This window comes from Choloepus didactylus, chromosome X (assembly GCF_015220235.1).
Source record: "Choloepus didactylus isolate mChoDid1 chromosome X, mChoDid1.pri, whole genome shotgun sequence".
NCBI classification, from domain to species: Eukaryota; Metazoa; Chordata; class Mammalia; order Pilosa; family Megalonychidae; genus Choloepus; species Choloepus didactylus.
This window is the reverse complement of record NC_051334.1, coordinates 88,437,927-88,461,003: the sequence shown is the minus strand read 5'-3', so window position 1 is coordinate 88,461,003 and position 23,077 is coordinate 88,437,927. Positions and strand designations below refer to the sequence as shown.

The following is a 23,077-nucleotide window of genomic DNA, read 5'->3' as shown; positions in this document are numbered from 1 at the left end:
TTGCCTTTCCTCAAGGAATTCAGACCCCAAGGTCTGCAGGAAAACAAACAAACCATAAACAACTTAAGCTTGGCTTCTGACAGCACTGGCCCAGGCCAGGATAGGTACACTGTGAATTAAGGGGAACATGCTTCTTTGTGCTGGCGGGGAGCTGCAGGCTGACAGATGCCGCCTGCTGGGCAAGATCAGAAAACACTGGGCTTAGAGGCTTCACAGAAAAATCTGTCAAACTTCTAGGACACACCCTCAGGAAAACCTTATACTGAATACACCTTTCTCCTGAGACATGAGCCAATCTGATCTGGGAAAATCAGATTGGGGTAACCAAGGTAAACAGATGCCTAGACAACAAAAGATTTCAGGTCACCTTAGGAAAAATGAAGATATGGCCCAGTCAAAGGAACAAAGTTACACTTCAACTAAAATACAGGAATTGAAACTGCTAATTAAATATCTTCAAACAAATATGGTAAAACAATTCAAAAATCAAATCAATGAATTTAGGGAATATATGACAAAAGAGATGGAGGGTATAAAAAGTCATTGGGTGAACATAAATAATCAAAAGTATGAAAAAACAATTGGCAGAACTTATGGGAATGAAAGGCACAATACAAGATATAAAAAACACAATGGAGACATACAACAGCAGATTTAAAGAGGCAGAAGAAAAGATTCATGAGCTGGAGGCCAAGACACCTGAAATCCTACACACAAAAGAGCAGATAGGGAAAAGAATGGAAAAAATGAGCAGTGTCTTAGGTAAGTGAATGACAACATGAAGCACATGAATGTATGTGTCATAGGTGTCGCAGAAGGAGAAGAGAAGGGAAAAGAGTTAGAAACAATAATGTAGGAAATAATCACTGAAAATTTCCCATCTCTTATGAAAGACATAAAATTACAGATCTAAGAAGTGCAGCATGTCCCAAAAAGAATTGATCCAAATAGATCTATGCCAAGACTCTTAATAACCAGATTATCAAATGTCAAAGACAGAGAGTTCTGAAAGCAACAAGAGAAAATCAATCCATCACATACAAGGCAAGCTTGATAAATCTATATGCAGTTTTCTCATTAGAAACCATGGAGGCAAGAAGGCAGTGGTATGATATATTTAAGATACTGAAGGAGAGGAACTACCGACCAGGAATTCTATAGCCAGCAAAGCTATCCTTCAAAATTGAGGGGGAGTTTAAAATATTCTCATATAGACAGACACTGAGAGAGTTTGTGAACAAGATACCTGCTCTACAGGAAATACAGTCAGATAAGAAAAGATAGGAGAGAGAGGTTTGGAGCAAAATATTGAGAGATGGTAACACAATAATGTAACAACACTGAACAAAGATGAGTATGAGTAAGGTCGAGGGAGGAAGGTGAGGGGCAGGAAGGATGACGGGGGAAGGATAGAAGATGAAGATTGGTACTGTATAACTTCGTGAAACCTAGACTGGTCAATGATTGTGATTAAATGTACAAATACATTTTTACATGAGGCAGAGCAAATGAATGTCAACTTTCCAAGGTGTTAAAATGGGGTGGTATTGGAGAAAAATAAGCAATCAATTATAGATAATGATAACATTATAATATGCTTCCACTAATTGTAACAAAGGTAATATATGAAAGTTAAATGCCTATAAGTGGGGGATATAAGGTAGGGGTTTGGGGATTCTTGGTGTTGGTGTTGTTGTCTATTTCATTGAATTTTATTTTTTCTTTTGTGGCCTTTTAGTTTCACTTTTTTCTTTCTTTCTCTTTTTCATTTTATTTTTTTCACCTCTTCCTCTTTCTGTATGAAAGAAATGGAAATGTCCTTATATAGATAGTATTGGTGAATACATAACTACATGATTATACAGGGAAGCATTGACTGTTTACTTAGGATGAGATGTATGGTATGTGAATAAAACCATCTAAAAAGCAAACAGAGGGATACAAGTGCTGGAGAAAATGTGGAGAAAGGGATTACCTAATCACCGCTGGTTGGGAAGTAGAATGGTGAAACCAATCTGGAGGGCAGTGTGGTGGTCCCATAGGAAGCTAAGCATGGGGTTGCCATGTGGTCCTGAAACTTGGTTATTGGGTATATGCTTGGAAGAACTGAAAATAGTGACATGAAGAGACATTTGCACAGTGGGGTTCATGGTGTCAGTATTCATAATTTGCAGTGGATGGAGGTGACCTAAGGGTACATCTACTGATGAATGGAATGGCAATCTGTGAATGGAATATTTAACTGCTACAAGAAGGAATGAAGTTGTGAGTGGAATGGACATTGAGCAAAGTATGCTGAGTGAAGTAAACCAGAAATGAAAAGAAAAATATTACAATGCCTCACTAATACGGACCAAATATAATGTGCAAACTCCATGAATTGAGTCTGAGAGCATAAGTTATCAGGAGAAAGCTTATTGTAAAGGTTCCTAGATTGTAAGCTCTTACAGCAGTTACATATAATCCTGAGCTGTAATGGTAGTTTCTAAACTTTGAGATGCTGAGGTCTTTGTGTATAACCTGGTCAGTCCCCGGAACTTTGGTTATTGGTGTGACACCTGAGACTCAGAGCCAGAGTCTGGCAGCTATGAATGTCAGCATTACCCCATATAGCAAATGTTACAGTCTGAAAAAAATAGATCAGACCTCAATTAGAAGTATTAATGAAATGGACTTTGTGAGTACTAACGTAAATCAGACTGAAGGGTAAAGGATAATATTGATGGTGTTTTTGAAGCTTCAGCTTCTGTGTGGGACCAAGGGAAGAGAGGTTGATTAGGTGAATGCACTATATTTTCTGTAACACATTATATAATTTGACTTGTATGGTCAGTTTATTCCAACAACATAATTATATGGAGCGTTGATTGGGGAGTGAGATCTGGTTGGTTTGTGCAGGTTAATGTGAAGCCACAATACAACCCAGAACAATTCTGGTAGAGAATGAAGTTGTATTTCCAAATCCCCCTTGAGGGACTGTGAGAAAATGTGGAAATATTAAATTTCCCCACCTGGGGAAATAATGATATTCTCACAAACATTTGGGGCTATCAAATTAGAAGGCCAAACCTTCGATCTTGGGGCATGCCTGTATGAAATTTGTTACTACAAGGAGAGGCTAAGCCTTCTTAAAACGATTCCTAAGAGTCACACCCAGAGAACCTCTTTTGTTACTCAGATGTGGCCTCTCTCTCTAAGCCAACTCTGCAGGTTAGCTTACTGTCCTCCCCCCTACGTGGGACGTACTCCCAGGTATATGGAACTCCCTGGAAATGTAGGGACATAACTTGTGATGAGCTTGGCCTTGGCATTGTGGGATTTAGAAGGCCTTCTTGGGCCAAAAGGAGGAAGTGATATGAAGCAAAATAAAGTTTCAGTGGCTGAGAGATCTCAAATAGAGTCAAGAGATCATTCTGGAGGCTATTCTTATGCATTATATAGATATCCTTTTTTAGTTTTTAGTGTATTGGAAAAGCTAGAAGGAAATACCTGAAACTGTTGAACTGCAACCCAGTAGCCTTGATCCTTGAATATGATTGCATACCTATATAGCTTACACTGTGTGAGTGTGTGATTATGAAAACTTTGTGGCTCCCATTCCCTTTTACAGTGTATGAACAGATGAATAGAATAATGAGGACAAAAATAAATGAATTATAGGGAGGGATGGGGGAATGGGATGTTTTGGGTATTCTTTTCCACTTTAACTTTTATTCTTATTTTTTTGTGTGTATGGCAATGAAAATGTTCAAAAATTGAATGTGGTGATGAATGAATAACTATATAATGGTGCTGTGAACAATTGACTGTACACCAGGGATGATTGTATGGTATGTGAATATATCTCAATAAAATTGAGTTAAAAAAGAAGTTGAGGAGACAGGATAAAAGCAAGAATGTATGTTCAAGAAGCCCTGGCTGAATTTCAAGAGGATTATGGTCATGATACAGGCTCTGGAATAAGATCCCTGCACAGAAAGTTTGGATCAGTCTCATACTGGCCATACAATCCAGGGAAATGACTTATAATCCAGGAAAATGTGGAAATATTAAATTTCCCCACCTGGGGAAATAATGATATTCTCACAAACATTTGGCGCTATCAAATTAGAAGGCCAAACCTTCGATCTTGGGGCATACCTGTATGAAATTTGTTACTACAAGGAGAGGCTAAGCCTTCTTAAAACGATGCCTAAGAGTCACACCCAGAGAGCCTCTTTTGTTACTCAGATGTGGCCTCTCTCTCTAAGCCAACTCTGCAGGTTAGCTTACTGTCCTCCCCCTACGTGGGACATACTCCCAGGTATATGGAACTCCCTGGAAATGTAGGGACATGACTTGTGATGAGCTTGGCCTTGGCATTGTGGGATTTAGAAGGCCTTCTTGGGCCAAAAGGAGGAAGTGATATGAAGCAAAATAAAGTTTCAGTGGCTGAGAGATCTCAAATAGAGTCAAGAGATCATTCCCTGTCCCTCATCTAAACTATAAAGAGGTTTAAATGAATTAATATGTGACTGAGCCCCAACAGGTTACAGAGAACTGGATTCTGGTGTCTGGCAGACCTGCTTTTGATTTCTATATCTTGTCTAACTGCCTGTATAAACTTGAGCAAGACACTGGGCCTCCATTTCCTCATCTGAAGTCTTGGGTTAATACTGTTGTTGCAGTGATTTTTCAAGTAACATAAGTGATATATAAGCACCCAATGAGATGTCTTACAAAATAATGATGGCTGCTATTATCATTGGCACTATTTTATTGTCATTCTTAAATCAACCTTCACTGTTGATATCAGTTTGACCTGTATCCACATTCTACTAACTGGGTTTTTCTGTGACATTCTTGTGCCCATTTTCTGCCTTTCCTCCTGGTTCCTCCAGAATGGGAGCCCTGTATTTGTGTAATATGTATCACCCCCTAAGAGAAGGCCAACTTGTAAAAACAGCATTTGATAAAGGGGATTGGGGCAAGGCTTAACTGCTCTTGTACTTTCAGGGCTCCAAAATCATGACTTTAAAGGTTAAGTAGAATACACCTAGTTCAGGTATTGTCCTAGTTTGCTAATGCTGCAGAATGCAAAACACCAGAGATGAATAGGCTTTTATAAAACGGGGGTTTATTTCACTACACAATTACAGTCTTAAGGCCACAAAGTGTCCAAGGTAACACATCAGCAATCGGGTACCCTCACCGGAGGATGGCCAATGGCCTCCGGAAAACCTCTGTTAGCTAGGAAGGCAGCTGGCATCTGCTCCAAAGCTCCGGCCTCAAAACGGCTTTCTCCCAGGATGTTCCTCTCTAGCAAGCTTGCTCCTCTTCAAAACATCACTCCCAGCTGCACTCTCTTCCTCCCCCCGAGTCAGCTCATTTATGTAGCTCCACCGATCAAGGCCCACCCCGAATGGGTGGGGCCACGCCTCCATGAGAACATCTCATCAGAATCATTGCCCACAGCTGGGTGGGGCACATTCCAAGCAAATCCAACCATCACCAAAACGCCTGCCCCACACAAAACCACAAAGATAATGGCATTTGGGGGACACAATACACTCAAACCGGCACAGGTATCAAGTAGAAGAATTCCAAAGGAAGTTAGCACAAAATAAGACTTTAAGATGCCATCAGACGTTTTGGTTGAGAAAGGCTAAGTATACCACCCAGGGCCAGCTATGCATATATTTTTCTTTTCCTTTTTTAACAATGCCACATAAAAGGCATTTAGTGGATTCTGGTGTTAACATTCAGTTTCCCCACACTATGGAACTGGTGACAAACATGAATCATATGGGTAAGTGAAGAGCTTCTGTGTGCTTTAGATCCAGTGCTCCTCTCAGGTGTACACTGCTCTAGGTAAATGCCATATGTATTGGATGTCAGCTACCTAATTCAAGGTCTTTATTACTATCCCTTAATCAATGTTTGCATACTTACTGAAAGTACAGTCCATAGGAAATGAGTTCTGTAACAGTTCTTTTCTATGAAAGTGTTTCTCCCCTCAATTAAAATTTACAAGATGGTGGCTGTGACTAAGCAATGGGAATTGTTTGCCAAAACTTGGAAAAAATGTTTTTTTTTTTGTCTTTTTGATATGTTGAAACATTTCTTTATAAATTCTGGATATGAAATTTTTATTGAATATGGTGTTTCCAAATATTTACTCATATCATTTAGGTTATTGTATTACTTTCATGATAATTTCCTTTGAGGAACAAAAATTTTCAATTTTGATGAGGTCCCATTTATCTTTCTTTCTTTCTTTCTTTTGCTGCTTGTGCTCTGAGTGTAAACTCTAAGAAGCTATTACCTAACATGAGCTCCTGAAGATGTCTCCCTAACTTTTCTTCTAGGAGAAACTCTTTTGTTGCTCAGATGTGGCCTCTCCCTCTAAGACAACTTGGCAGGTGGATTTGCTGCCTTTCCCCTATGTAGGACATGACTCCCAGGGGTGTACATCTTCCTCACAACATGGGATATGACTCCCAGGGATGAGTCTGGACCCAGCATTGTGGGATTGAGAAAGCCTTCTTGACCAAAAGGGAGAAGAGAAATGAAACTAAGTAGAGTTTCAGTGGCTGAGAGATTTCACATGGAGTTGAAAGGTCATTCTGGAGGGTAATCTTATGCATTATATAGATATGGCTTTGTAGTTTTTAGTGTATTTGAATACCTAGAAGGAAATACCTGAAACTGTTGAACTGAAATCCAGTAGGCTTGACTCTTGAAGATGATTGTATAACTATATAGCTTGTAGGGTTTGACCACGTGATTGTGAAAACCTCATGGCCCACACTCCCTTTATCCAGTGTATGGACAGATGAGTAGAAAAATAGGGACAAAAATGTAAATGAATAATAGGGGGCTGGGGGAATGGGATATTTTGGATGTTTTCCTTTACATTTATTTTTATTTTTATTCTTTTTATTCTTTTTTTTTGAGTAAAGAAAATATTCAAAAATTGTGGTGATGAATGCACAACTAGATGATGATACTGTCAACAACTGATTATACACTTTAGATGATTGTATGGTATGTGACTATATCTCAATAAAATTGCAGGAAAAAAAGAACATCCAGTACAATTTTGAATTAAAATGATGACAGTGGGCATCCTTGTCTTTTTCCAGATCTTAGGGGGAAAAATTTCAGTCTTTCCCATTAAGTAGAATGTAAACTGTGGGCTTTTCATTCACATCTTTTGTCATGTTGAAGAAATTTCCTTCTATTTCTAAGTTTCTAAGTGTTTTTATCAACAAATTGTGCTGTACTTTGTCAAATGCCTTTTCTGCATCAAGTGTCATGATCATGTTTTTTTCCTTCATTCTGATAATGTGGTATATTACATCAATTGGTTTTTTTATGTTGAACCATCCTTGCATACCAGGGATAAATCCAGCTTGATCATGGTGTATAGTTCTTTTATTATGCTTTAGGATTCAGTTTGCTAGTACTTTGTTGGGAGTTTTTGCATCTATATTCTTAAGATAAATTGGTCTTTTCTTGTAGTATATTTTACGAGCTTAGGTATGATGGTGATGTTGGCCTCATAGAATGAGTTTGGGAGTGATCCCTCCTCTTCAACTTTTTGGAAGAATTTGAGCAGAATTGGAGTTAATTCTTCTTGGAAGGTTTGGTAGAATTCACCTGTGAAGCCATCCAGTTCTGGCCTTTTCCTTGTTGGGAGGTTTTTGATTACTGGTTCAATCTCTCTAGTAGTAATTGGTTTTGTTGAGATCCTCTATCTCTTCTTGAGTCAATGTATGCAGTTGGTGTGTTTCTAAAAATTTGTCCATTTCCTCTATGTTATCTAATTTATTGGCATACATTTCAGAGTACCCTCTTATAGTCCTTTTTATTTCAATGGGTTTGGTAGTAATATCCTGCTTTTCATTTCTGGATTTTTGTTATTTGTATCTTCTCTCTTTTTTCTTTGTCTTTATAGCTAAAGATTGGTCAATTTTATTGATCTTTACAGAGAAACCAACTTTTGGTTTTCTTAAATCTCTGTTGTTTTTGTTTTTTGTTTGCTTGTTTTCTATTTCATTTATCTCCACTCTAATCTTTATTATTTCCTTCCTTCTGCTCACTTTGGGTTTCATTTACTCTTTTATTTCTAGTCCTTCCAAGTTTGAGGTTAGGTCTCTGATGTGAAGTCTTTCTTCTTTTTTAATACATGCATTTAGAGCTATAAATGTTCCCCTCAGCACTGTCTTTTCTGCTTCTCATAAGTTTTGTTATGTTATATTTTCATTTTGATTCACCACAAGGTATTTCCTAATTTCTCTTCTGATTTCTTCTTTAACCCATTGGCTGTTTAAGAGTACATGGTTTAATTTCCACATATTTGTAAACTTTCCATTTCTCCCTCTGTTATTGATGTTTAGCTTCATTCTGTTGTAGTTGTAGAATATACATTGTATTATTTCTTCATTTTTTGAATTTATTGAGACTTGTTTTGTGATCCAACATATTGTCTATATTGAGAATGATCCACGTGTACTTGAGAAAAATGTGTACTCTGTTTTCATTGGGTGCAGTTTCAATATACGTCTGTTAGTTTTAGTTTGTTTAGCCAGCATTTCTACTTTTATGCTCAAAATCATTGAGATTTGATCAGTGGATTTAACTCATGCATTAATGACAAAGAACTAGAAGACTTTTTCTGGGACTCTTACAGGGAGCATGTAGGTATTTTTCCCAGTTGTCTTCTTTAAATATCTCATGAGGACCATTGCAGCTCCAGGTGAAAAAGAGTACAGTATGGCAGAAATGTGGGGGAAAGGCTTTAGACTCATTGGACCACTCATATCATGCATTGAATCCTACTCTTCAGCTTATACATGGAGTAATTAAACAAGTTCAGTCAATACATATTTATTGAGTACCTGGGGCAGCCTGCTGATGAGCATGCTGTTTTCATTGATAAGCCCAATGGTGACATGGATAATGATTCACTGAGCTTATAGTAATTTTTCATTTGCTAACAGAGCTGTTTAAGCATATTAAATACAATTAGAATTTATTAATATTTATTAAATCTTCATTAATATTCTATTATTATTTAGATCCTTTAATGATTTTCAGATGAGGTAACTGTGGCCCAGAAAGGAACTAATTCTGAGTTATATATCAAATTAATGGCAGAGTCAGGACTAGAAACTAAGCTTTTAACTCACATCCTTTGTGCTCATTTATCCACATCACAGGGCTGGGCTCCCCACTATACATTCTCTAATACGTACATGGATATTTATCATTTCCTCATATTGTAAAACCATTTGTATATAAGCTTTATGTTGGTAAGGTTGTCAAATTTCTAAATCAAACAGCAGTTTACAAATCACCAGAAACAATTTTCCTTGTTTTCTTTCTGCAAAAGCATGGGAAAAAAGCATTCTTTACTATGTGCAAGAATAAAAAACAAAATAAAATAAAACACCTATTCCCAACTCATCTCCATATTCTCCCCAACCTCCCTCTCTGCCTCTCCATGCACAGAAACACAGACTCACAGGCACTGTTTAAACTTAGTTCATCCATTTACATTGGCATACAAAACTGGAAGAAACCAATGGGGAGAATTTTGTATTTCCCTTTGGCCCCTTTCCTGCTGCTATAACTTCCTGAACTATCAAATGAGTACAAATAAGTTGAGTGATGAGATGTGAAATACCTTATTGTAAATCAAGACATCATGCTAGGTATCAAAGGAGATTAAAAGGAAGGAGACAAGTCCCTTGCCCTCAAGAAACTTGTAGACAACAGCAGTGTCACAACAGATACAACAAGAGAGAATTGTAAAATCAATTTCTTAATTGAACAGAAAAAGTGCTAAACTTTATGGAAAGTTACCAAATATTTAGGGCACAAGTCAATAATAGTCCTTAAGGTGGTTGGGCCATTCCATATGTCATTTCCAAAATCAGTGATTTAACTGATCCTTAAAACTAATTATTATGTTTCTCATTTATTTGGTTGCAAGCTTTCTACCATTCTGCTCCTCATAAGCATTTCAAGTTGCAAGCTTGTATGCCTTCTATTCTTACTCATACTCTACTGGAAGAAAAACAGTAAGCATGTCATAAAGATTGGTTGAACAGAATAAAGTATTTCTTCTGTAGGTTTTTAAATCCATAATTTGATCCATTTTATTTCTTATTTTACTTGTTTTATCCCCCCCCCAATATAAAGGTTCACTTAGGCCAAATATAATAAAAGAATCATATATTTTGAAAATGTATATGTCTTCCTCAATTATGAACTATCCCTATTCTTAAATGGAAAAAAGAAAGATAGTGACTTGTGGTTTTGTCATATAAAGACCAGTTAGCATAATGGAAAGAGTTTTGGCAACCAACAGACCTGGGTTTGAAATTCAACCGAGATGGTTGTATAACTTTGGGCAAGTTTATTTAAATCCTTTAACATTAGTTTTCTTATTGGTAAAAATGAAAAATAATAGAGTGGTTGTAAAACTGTAAAGCATGTTGTCCAATGCTTAACACATCATAAATGCACAATAAATAAGAATCATTATTATCTTTGATGGCAGAGTACACCAAATAAAAATAGTAGTAGAAAGGCTCCAAAAGCCTGCTAAATCCTAAATTCTTGGTAGCTGCTTAGATATATAGTAGCATTTTCTGGAGTTACTACTAGGTGAGTAACTTGATTTCAAATAGGACATAAGTACTTTAGGGAGAAAATCAACAGCTCAGGGCAAGCCTGCATCTGATGTTGACTCAGTCCATGGTGAGGACTTTGTCCCTGTTTTTAAATTCACACCCAGAGCTGAGAGGAGACTCTGGAAACTCTTTAATGCATCCTTAAAACCCAAACTCTGTTGAAGAATTCTGATTCTTTCCCTTTGCTAAGAAATCATAATGAACTCACAGAACTGTGGGAATAAAACAAGGTAAAAGATAGCATTCTCTATCAAAGAAAATGCAGCATTCATGCTTAAGAATGAGCTGGGCAAACCAAAACTACTTTACATTCCAAAATGAATTTTTCAAACCTAAAAATAATTCCACACTCACAAAAACATTACTTTGAAAATAAATCTTAAGATATAAAAATAAATCAATTCTATCTTTTTTAATAAATATGCTAAAATTTTACAGAAAAAGATGAATGGATTACCACTTCTAGAAGTGTTTCATATTGTTTGGCTCAATATGACAAGCAGGGTTAATGCATATGAGTATTACTAGAGTAGAGTTAAAATTTCCAAAACAACATCATACAGCCTTTGAGGGGAGTGGATCAGAGGGTGTTTCAACAATGATTACCATTTTTATAGGTATCCAAAATATTTACAACAAATTCCTAAGTGTGTCATTAATGAAAAGGGTTGGGAGAAGACTGCCTCTGTATCTAGCATTTTCAAGCAGCCTGCATAATTGAGATCCCACAGTGCATTGGGAGAGAAGAAAACATGATTAATCATCATGCCCATATTCTCAAGATACTGGTTCGGACTGAAGTGTTACACCAGCTATATATGTTTGGTCCAAGTTCCAGACAGGAAGTAACATAACCCAGGATAATCAAACTTAATACCTCTTCCCTACTGGACCATATCACAAGGACTTACAAATTTAATGATTCCTGGAGGTCAGACAGCTTTAAATTTCCTGAGTGATTTTTCCCCTTAGGAAATGCCCAAACAGCACAGATGACATTTCTCAATTCTTACAAATGTAACTTAGAACTAATATGGTTATTAACAAGTTATTCTATGTCAGTTAGCAGTTTTGGAATAGATTGTCTTTTCTTCTCATAATCCAATTTGGTAACAATATTTAATTGTGAACAGCACATTTACCAAATAATAAATCAATCTTTCTTCTACAAGTCATTCATTTGTCAGCACATTTTCTCTCACACTTCAAAATAGAGTAGACACCCAGTATAACAAATTTTTAAAGTACCAACTGATGGGTCACCTGTGTTACCTAAAAAATTATTAAACACTACAAACAGTATATAACTATCGATTCTGTTACCCTATAATTAACTTGTGAGAATTATTTTGTCTTACAAAAATATGTCATTAGATTAGAAATAACTGGTAATATATTATTAGCTTATGAGAAATATCTGAATCTGATCTGTCCACTAAAGCTGGAAAGGAATTCAGCTAGTTAGTTATAATTACAACAGTGTTAAAACATTTTTTCTGTTGCTGAGAATGTGGAGAAAACCTTGATATTGTCTGTCATAAATTTTGTGAAGTCAAGCAACTTTTTGGAGGAAACAAGCATATTGTCAGGAAGGGAGGAAGGAGTCAAAGGGCTTTAGATTTGTTGGCAGACATTTGCATATATTTTAGATACTCAAGTAGTGATTATACTGTCCAAGAAGCATCTGAGCCTGAATTGGCAGACCTGACTAATGCTCTGGGCACAAGCCATGCCTCTACATAATCCATGTAGTGATCATGGCAAATAATTTAAACTTTGGTCTCCCTACTAGATAATTAGAATTAGTGAAGTTCTTGACATATATTCAAGTTTCCAGAGTCTATACAGACTTGATTGTGGCTAATATACCACACTCATGATTGTTTCTCAGGACCTCTGCCTGCATATTGATTCCTGGCTGAAGCTAATGCAGCTGTGCTACAAAATGAAACTGATGCCTCTGAAGCACATCTTCTTGCCCACTTGTCCTCCAATGGCTATACCAACAGATGCCACTTTAACTTTCAAATCCCAGATAGAACCTGGTTATAAGAGAAACTTTACCAATAGTCAAACCACTAACTATTGGATTCTCTCCAGGATTCACATACCACCAATTATTATTATTGTAATTCTTTATCTTCCTCACACTCTATCCTTAGTTGCTAAGCCCTTTATGCCTGTTTTAGCCATTCAGACACCTTTCTTCAAGTCAGGAATCTCCCAGGCCTCAGGACTTCCTGAATACTCTGTCTTGTCATTTCTCGGCCAAGCAGTTGCCCTGGAACTTGATGTAGCACATAAGCATCTGGTCTGTGTTAGTGCTATGTTACAGCACTTACTGTGTATCAGTTTTCATTATGGCATTTCATTTCCCTCTGGGCATAGTACAGATAACCTCTTTCCTAATATTCCAAAGAAAATGTAGTAAAGTGCAGCAAATCAATGTTTGCTAAATTATCAGGGCCCTTGGGAGAAGCCTGAGATATGCCCCTGGTATTGAGAGGTACTTTAGTGATTTCAAAATTACGTCTTTTAACATTTCCCAATGACTAATGCAGGTCTTTTAACCTTCAGCCTTGTGAGGCAGCAAGAAGAAATAATACAAACACTGGTCAAGAGCCCTGGGTTCTAGGCTTGTCTCTGTCACAGGCTCACACAGTGACTTGGCCCAGTCACTTCAACCCTCTGATTCTCAGTTTTCCCGACTGTAAAATACAAACTTCAATATATTTCACTTCCCAAATTATAACAGAATCTTAGATGTTTGTCATTGCTTCTGCGAGTGTCAGGATCTGAATCTGTTTCTGATAAATTTTCACTCTCTGATTAGGTGTCTGGAGTCTGATTCTTGAAACATATGGCACAGGAAGAAGGCCTTTGGGAGGTCACTGTAACGGGGAAGAGAAAGAGCACTATCTGTGTACCCTCCTCCCAGAATTGGGTGGGAGTCAAGAGAGAGTTAAATTTCCTTTCAGGATCTGGGGATCTGACTGGTGCCATCATATCTGTGAGAGGAAGGCAGAAAGCGTACATTTATTATTAAAAGTCTCTAGGTAGAATTTAAGTGAGCTCTTTGGAGCACTCAATGTCCAGCCTTGTGTTTACTCAACTTTACAACATTCAGCACTATGTTGTTACACTGGCCCCAAAAGAATAGATTCACTAGTGGTTCCTGTCCCACAGGAATATTACTGCAAACATAAAGCAGGTTAGAGAAGTACATGTGTATGAGTACAAAGCACATAGACATTTCTGGAATTAATAAAAAACATCGCCATCTCAGACACAAATCTCTTAGAAGATGGCTTTTATATGATCCAGATATTTACTAGTATGGCTGATAGAATCTTTCGCTGAATTGAAGAATTTGAATGCTATCTATGAGATCCATGGTTTTGCCTCCATACTTGAGACTTACAGCAGTTGGAAGAAAGAAAAGCTCCTTGATGAATGACCCAGAATCTCTCTAATAAATATAGTTCTGCTAATGAAATAAAATAACTTCTTTCTCCTCTGGAAAGAATACAGCAGTAAAAAATTAAGTCCAGGCACACCACTTTTGAAGGCAGAGAAAGGAACAAGAAAATTATTTGAGATATAATCCTGGGTCATGTTGCCCACATCCCTCCTCATTCCCACCCCCATGGCAAATGGAAATTATTTCTTTCCTTTCTTTAAATCTCTGAATGCAGCTCTTGGCAGCTATTACATGCTACTGATAGCCTGATTGTTTGATTTAAAGTTAGAAGGCATCTTTCTGCTTTCTCTTTGAGCTCAGAAGAGAAAAACATGCAAACCAGGAAACAATTTGATGTACATTTTGTCAAAATAAGCCACATCACTTGCAAATGTCTAAAAATGTAAATTTAATCCAAAATCCTTCAATCCATTATTGATTTTTGAAATGTACTGATTATTTCTTCTGAAACATACAGCTTTACAAGAAACAGAGCAACTGTGTTTGTTGTCTTTCTTATTTCCCCTCTCTAATTATAAATGTGTATTCCCCCATATTGTTTTCTTTGACAGAGTATCTACAGCTACCATTAATTACACAATTCACTTTTACACTGAAAATATGCAATTTAAACGAGCTGATATGTGTGTGCATTCATGTCGGTAAATGTCCTGAGACATTACAGCTCTTTTATTTTCTTAATCATGGCTCATTTTGAAAAGGGTAAGATACATATATTTAACCATTTTAATCCTACTGCAGATAAAAATATTATCCTCAAAGACTTATAGAAAGAAGAGTAGATAGAAACAATACTACACATTCCTGCAAGTAATTCTACTTAATGTATTTGTTGAGCAAAACACATTTTGATAGTTATGAAAAAGTTATGGAAAGCTCTGCATATGAAATTTACATTTCACCAAGTTCAACGTTACATCCCCCTCCCACCTCTGGCTGCCAACCACATTATTTTTGTTTGTTAAAATACTAAGTAAATGGCATGTAAGGATGGTCTACCTTCATTATATTCATAATCACTCTTAGATCTGACTGGCTGCCCAAAGTCTGGAGTGAAGAGCCCAATTCTAAATATCAAGGGTGAAAGGTACAAGAGAACTAATTATGCATGAAAATTTTGGATCCTACCGTTCAAGTTTTCTGTTTCCCCAGAGATATCCAAAGAATTCATGCGACAGTCACTCCAAAAGGACACTACCAATCAGTGCAACAATTCCAGGTCCTCGTTCTGAAAGCAAACAATCCAATCCCCCTTCACTACCAAAAAAAAAAAGAAAGAAAGAAAAGAAAGAAGGAATAAAGGAAGGACAGAAAAGAAGAAAGAAAAAAAAGAAAGAGTAAAAAGAAGACAAAATGAAAGCCCAAAGAAAACTGAAGAAAGCAAAAGGGAAAAAAAAAAGGAAATACAATTCTCAGTATTATTTAACCACTACCATGGTGGTGGTGAGATGTCAGAGTGAAATTTGCAAGCCACTCTGTGCACACTGAACATTTCCGTTTTCCAGGGGGCAGCCTTCACCTCACTCTTTTTTTTCTCTGATTAATGATGCAGGGCTAAACTAAGGGCTGCATATAGAGCCTGTTAAGCTTTGCACTTAGTAAGAAAAAAATCTCCTTTCTATTTATAGGGCCAACAGCTCATTGTCTTCCAGTCCTGTGGTTGCACTCAGCTTTGAGCTTGTGATAACACACAGCCCTTGTTTATAGAGTCCTATGTTGAAACAGGTGCCCTCTGGCCCATTCCACAGATAGTGAACCACTGCAATCTTCACTGTGATCTTTTCTCACAGGTCCTCAGTTGTGTGCAGGAACCAAAGTAGACACTTACCCATGTAAGGATGTCCTATAGAAAACTTATAGGAGAGATCAGTGAGGGGATGGACCCTGCATAGGACATTCTTGGATGAAAATCTCTGAACTCATGACATTGAAATAAATTCTCCTTCCCTTAAGAAGAATTTGGAGCTACTTAACACAGCTCCCACTTCCTGTACACTCCCTCCCCCTTCCCTTCATGGTCCCTGTGACCAGGAAATGCAGTTAAGGCCACATTTCCTCCCAGTGGTTAGGAAGAATTGGGTGAAAAGAGGCTGGTTTCCTGTGGCCTAAACACATACCCATAGACTCTTGAAGATGGTGTCCCAAGTTGTCCCAGAACCTGGAGCCACACTGTATTAGGCATTAACATCCCAACACCACCTCCAGCACAGGGAAATAAACAGAGGGTAGCTGTGGGCAATCTACAAACTTTGAGTAGTACTTCTAGATTAGAGTAATGGAACCATTCTCAGAGGCCATGGGAGGAAGAGGTAGGTTAAGGCAGGGTCAGCCTCACACCATGACATACCATTGTGGCATATTATGGGGAAAGAATGGGGGTGGGTGCTCTTTGTTTTACAATACCTCTCCCACAATTGACTAAAATACCAGTCCTTGGGTAGTAAGAAGCCCCTTCTTCCCGAAGTCTTGATTTTCAAATCTTGATGCTTCTAGAAATATACTTATTTGGAAAACCATGGTGTGAATGAGTTTATCAGAACTGGAAAGGTGAGAGTAAGATGGTGGGAACAGGATGTAAAGGAAAGCTGAAGAGATCCTAGGATAGGAAAACTGAACTGCTAAAAGTAAACTTTAATGATTTTGCCCTATGGTGAGAATAGTCATGAGTAAGTGAGGAGAAATATAAGGGGGAAAGGGTAAATTAACCTAAATTTACATTAAGACAAGTATGTTGAGAGCAGATCAAAATATATTACTCCTGATTTGTCTTTTCATTCTGTATTCCAGGGTCTGGCAGAAGATATGGATAATGTTTGGTTGGTTTGTTTAAAGAAATTTTTTCTACTTGCTTTTGGTGTGTCTAGAGTTTATTTACCATTATGCTCTCTCTCCTCACATGGCCTTACCTCCATTCAGCACACATTTAATGAGTAACTGCTAAATACAGAGCAGTGGACCAAACATTGCTAGGGACAGCAGAATGACTGAAAGAGAGAGGGAGATGGTTGATGTAAAAGAAAGTGTGTCATCAGCCAGCAGCTTTTAGAGTCTAGTTTGGTAACTAAGTTATTATGCAATTGCTTCAAAATAGAGCAGCATATATGTGATATGGACCTAAGAATGTCATATCTAATGTTGTAAGATTTCAGAGAGGAAGTCAGAGAGACAGGAGGGTTGGAGCAAGGGGTGGAATGTAGGGATGAAAGTGGAGGCAAGTCTTTCAGTAGGAAAATAGACTTGGGCTGGGCCTACTAAGAATGGCAGAATTTCAGTAAGTAGAGAACAGAAAATTAGATATTATTTGGGTTCCTAAAAGCCTATAAATCTTGTTGCTTTGTACAGGTCCACTTTTGGAATTCTCTTACTCCTCCTGCTTGCTTCCACCAAATGAATTTTGGGTACAGGCATAACAATTTCCTTGTATAGAACACACATCCCTCATATTCTCTGTCTGCTACCTTAGATGGAAATCATAGGAGCTAATATTCATGTACTTTGAAATAAAAGGCCTGATGGTGAATTTTCTTGAGCTATACTGTACTTTTTTTCCCTATTTATGTCCTGGAATTTTAGCATGATTACAACCAAAGTAAAGGCCCCATAGGATGCTGGTTAAATTTCACTACAAATTGGTCAAATAATAGCATATCAGAACTAAAGAGGATATGAGTGATGATTTTTTTTAAGCTCTCATTTTAAATAAGAAAGTGAGAAAGAAGGAACTACATTCAAGTTTCACAGTGAATTAATGATTCAGCTGGGAACTGAACCCAGGTTTCTTGATCCTTAAGAAAATATCCTCACTGAAGTCATTTCCATCCAGCCAATGCTCCATTATATCTATGAAATAAGGGGTGGATTTGCATTTATATTACCTGTGGCAAGGCTTTAACTTATTTAGTTATAGAGGAGAGCTCAAATATCAAATGGACTCAAAATGCTAAGCTCTATGATTCTGACTGTATGCATGAAAGGGGATACATTTTGACTCACATCTATTTTAAAAAGAAAATGATCAAGCCCTTCCAAATTAAGGATAGTCATCCAAATAATTCCTTTAACTTTTATACTATAATTATGAAATTTTAAATGTTTTAAAACAGGAAATAAATGAAATAATTAATATTTTCTTATTTTTTCTTCCTTTTAAAATTTATTATTTTGTTTTGGATTTGAAAATTAACATTTAATTCCATTGTACAGACTTTTGAAATGCTCCATGCTTTGTTTTCAATTACTTTTTTATTGAGATATATTCACATAATACAATCATCTGAAGTGTACAATCTACTGTTCACAGTACCATCATATAGTTGTGCATTCATCACCACAATCAATTTTTGAAAATTTTCATTACTCCAAAAAAATCAAAATAATAGAAATTAAAGTAAAAAAGAACATTGAATACATCCCATCCTCCATCCCCCTAATTATTCATTTAATTTGTGTCCCTATTTTTCTACTCATTTTATTATTGCTTTGCGAAGGGCATTTTCTTTTCAATAAATGTTTCATCATCATATAGGGCTTACCTTATGATTCTAAAATTAATGTTTCATCATAGTTCCTTTGCTGTGTGGGTCATAAAATATTACATACTACAATATTGATAATCTTTAATGTAGTTTTTCTGAACATATACATACCATTAGGCTTGAGAGAGTCTCCTGTTACAAGAATTTTCTATATTTTAAGCCTTTATTGGCTGTGATTTAATAACAAATAGAATTTTTCATGCTCTGTAAACTGCAAAGTGCTTTATGCTTTGCTGTGTAATTGCACAATAAATCATCATCAATACAATAACAAAAAGCTACAATTAAAGGTTAAAGTTTGATTTGAGAAATTGTTCATCTAAATTACCTTTTTTGGGAATTTGCTGGTAATTGTTATTTGCCAGTAGTAATTATAACCATTCCTTGTTTTAAGCAAAATACTTGTTTTGTGGAAGGGGAGGGTATTTTACATGCATTATCTTATTTAATCATCAAAATAGCCATATATGGTAGGTACTATTTTGTCCCCATTTTGCAGTTGAGAAAATAACCTCAAAGATGTTAAGTAACTTTCTCCAAGATACACAGCTACTATGGTAAAAAAATGTTGAGTGTTGATTTGCAGGTTTGAAATTAAGGAAATTTCAAGCCAGAGAATATCATTGCCAACTCTCAAGCTATAGTAGTACCTACTGGTAAAGTTGTAATAATGCAACTTGATTCTATTAATCAGAAAAAGAACCTATAAATATAGATTCAGAAGAGGAGATGCAAAAAGCTGAGCAAAAAATCCCTATAGGGGAAAATGGCATTAGGGAGAGCAGATATTTGGAGAACTCCCACATAGTCCTAATGGACTACATAATATTTCTCAGTACTATAATTTCAAGCAGTCACAAAGGCTAGTCACAAAGGGTAGACTACCTACTCCAGTCCTTCCTTCCTGCTGTATCTGATGGCTGTGTGATTTGTTTTGCCTTGGGGGACAATCTCTGATTTGATCATTGAAAACAGTGAGAAAACAGAATTCATTTTACAGAAATTCACCAATCCTGGAGGAAAGTGGAAGGAGATGGGTGGAGAGCTGTTTTTGATCCCAGACAGTAGGCTAAGTGGCCAAATGCAGAGTCAATTTCCTGAAGACCATGCTCATTTGCAAAACAAATGTTATGAAGTTTTGTTAATTGAATTTTCTTATTTTTTTCCAGAAAATAAAGGAAAAGACAAATGGTGTATAACACAGTGCCCAAAATAAGAAACAAAGCTGTCATCATTTGTTGGGGCAAATTTGGGGCCTGAAAGGGACATAATTTGCTATTTGAAAAGTATCCAGAGAGCTATAATAGAAGCCACAGTATAAATGCAAATGAAAACTGGATTTTCCAATCAAAAATAGTAATCAAGGAAGGAGAGTTAATGGGTGTTGTTTGCATATGCATGCTCAGACTAGAATCTAAGTCAGGAGTGGTTTGATTGTTATTGATTTTAAACACTTATAATTAGCAATAAACAGAGTGAAAGTATCTATGCACTAGACACATGGTGATAGAGAATTCAGCTGGAGCCCACAAAGGTCACTTTGTACAGCATGTATTCAAGTATGCACATGTGGACAAGACCCTAAATAGGAAGAACAAGCCTTATCCATATGAACATTGGAAGGTCACTTATAACATTAAAAAGAAAAGAAGAGCTAAAATCAAAGAAGTAATGAAACAACTGAAGGTGCTAGAAAATTATCAGCAAACTAATCCTAAAGCAAGTAGAAGAAAAGAAACAATGAGGATTATAGTAGAAATAAATGATATGGAGAGCAAAAAAATAGAGAAAATAAATATAAAACTAACAGTTGGTTCTTTGAGATAGCAGCAAGATTGACAAACCCTTAGCTAGACTGACAAAGTCAAAAAGAGAGAAGGCCCCCCAAAAAACAAAATAGTAAATGAGGGGGCATTACTGTGGATTGCAAAGAAATTTAAATATTCTAAGAAGATGTTCTGAACAACTATATGCCAACAAACTAGACAATTTAGAGAAAATGGATAATTCCTGGAAATGCATGAACAACCTAGACTGACCTGAGAAGAAATACAAGACCTCAACAAACTAATCACAAGTAAAGTGATCCAATCATCAAAAGCTTCCTACAAATAAAGTCCAGGGCCAGATGGCTTCAAAGGGAAATTCTACCAAACTTTCCAAAAAAGAACTGACACCATTCTTACTCAAACCCTTCCAAAAAATTGAAGAAAATGGAAGTCTACGTAAATCATTTTTATGAAGCCAGTGTCACTCTAATACCAAAACCAGAAAAAGATGGTACAAGAAAGGAAAACTACAGACCAATCTCCCTAATCAACATAGACATAAAAATTCTCAAAAAAAAAATACTTGCAAATCAAATCCAAAGTCACATTGAAAAAAATCATACATCATGACCAAATGGTGTTCATCCCAGGCATGCAAGGGTGGTTCAACATAAGAAAATCAATCAATGTAATACAACATATTAACAAATCAAAGGGGAAAAATCAAGTGATCATCTGAATAGATGCTGAGAAAGCCTTCAACAAAGTTCAGCATCCTTTTTTTGAAAAAAAAAAAAAAACTTCCAAACGTGTGAATTGAAGGAAACGTCCTCAATATGATAAAGGACATATGTGAAAAATCTACAGCCAGCATAGTACTCAATGATGAGAGACTGAAAGCATTCCCTCTGAGATCAGGAACAAGGCAAGAATACCCACTGTCACCATTATTATTCAACAATGTGCTAGAAGTTCTACCCAGGGCAGGCTGGCAAGACAAAGAAAAAAAGCCATCCATGTTGGAAAGGAAGAAGTAAAACTGTCTTTATTTGTAGATAATATGATCTTACATTTGGAACACCCTGAGAAATCAATGACACAGCTACTTGAGCTAATAAACAAATTCAGCAAAGTGGCAGGGTACAAGATGAATGCACAAAAGTCAGTAATATTCCTATACACTGGAAATGACCTAACTGAAGAGACACTCGAGAAAAAGTCTCCATTCTCAATAGCAACTAAAAAAATAAAGTACCTAGGGATAAACTTAACCAAGGATACAAAAGACCTCTGCAGAGACAATTTCATAACATTACAAAAAGAAATAGAAGGGAACCTAAAGAGATGGAAAGATATCCTGTGTTCATGGAAAGGAAGGCTAAATGTCATTAAGATATCAATCCTATACAAACTGATATACAGATTCAATATAATTCCAATCAAAATTACAACAAACTACTTTGTAGACTTGGAAAAGCTAGTTATCCAATTTATTTGAAAGGGAAAAGGACCTCAAATTGCTAAAAAAGAAAAATAAAGTGGGAGGACTTACCTTTCTTGACTTTGAAGCCTATAATAAAGCCACAGTATTCAAAAACAGCATGATATTAGCACAAAGATAGACATATTGATCAATTGAATTGAATTGAGAATTCAGAAGTTAACCCCCAAATCTATGATGACTGATTTTTTATTAAGTCCCTAAAATCCACTGAACTGGGACAGAAGAGTCTCTTCAACAAATGGGGTGGGGAGAACTTGATATCCATATCCAAAATAATGAAAGAGGACCCCTATCTCACACCCAAAGCAAAAATTAACTCAAAGCATGTCAAAGACCTCAATATAATAGATAGTAACATAAAATTTATAGAAGATAATGTTGGGAAATATCTTCAAGAGCTACTATTAGGAGGTTGCTTCTTAGACCTTACACCTAAAGTACAAACAATAAAAGAAAAAAAATAGATAAATGGGAACTCCTCAAAATCAAAAGTTTCTGTACTTCAAAGTAATTTGTTATAAAGGTGAATAGATAACCATCACAATGGGAGAAAATATTTGGAAACCATGTAGCTAATAAGAGACTCATATCTTGTACATATTAAGAAAGTCTACAATAGTAGAAATAGCCCAATTATAAAATGAGTAAAAGATATGAAAAGACATTTCTCTGAAGAGGAAATACAAGTGGCTTAAAAATACATGAAAAAATGTTCATCACTTAGCTATTAGAGATATGCAATCAAGAACAAAACAAGTTATCATCTCACACCAAGAAGAGTGGCTGCCATTAAACAAACAGGAAACTACAAATGCTGGAGAGGATTTGGAGAAATTGGAACTCTTATTCATTGCTAGTGGGACTGTTTAATGGTACAGCCACTTTGTAAGACAGTTTGGTGGCTCCTCAGAAAACTAGATATTTAGTTACCCTATGATCCAGCAATTTCACTTCTCAGTATATACCCAGAAGATCTGAAAGCAGTGACATGAACAGATATTTGTACACCATTGTTTGTAGTGGCATTGTTCACAATTGCCAAGAGATGGAAACAATCCAAATGTCCTTCAACATATGAGTGCAAACAAAATGTGGTATATACACAC

At 36.4% G+C, this 23,077-nt stretch overlaps 1 protein-coding gene across 2 annotated transcripts in view; it reads right to left on the bottom strand.

Annotated features, from left to right (window-relative positions):
- GPR174 (G protein-coupled receptor 174) overlaps positions 1-15,446 on the bottom strand; it is a 94,155-nt gene extending 78,709 nt beyond the window's left edge. For both annotated transcript variants that reach the window (XR_005214636.1, XM_037822322.1), the window contains exon 1: positions 15,292-15,446. The gene's annotated coding sequence lies outside the window, so the exon portion shown is untranslated. The remainder of the gene's footprint in view (positions 1-15,291) is intronic.
- Positions 15,447-23,077: the final 7,631 nt, after the last annotated feature.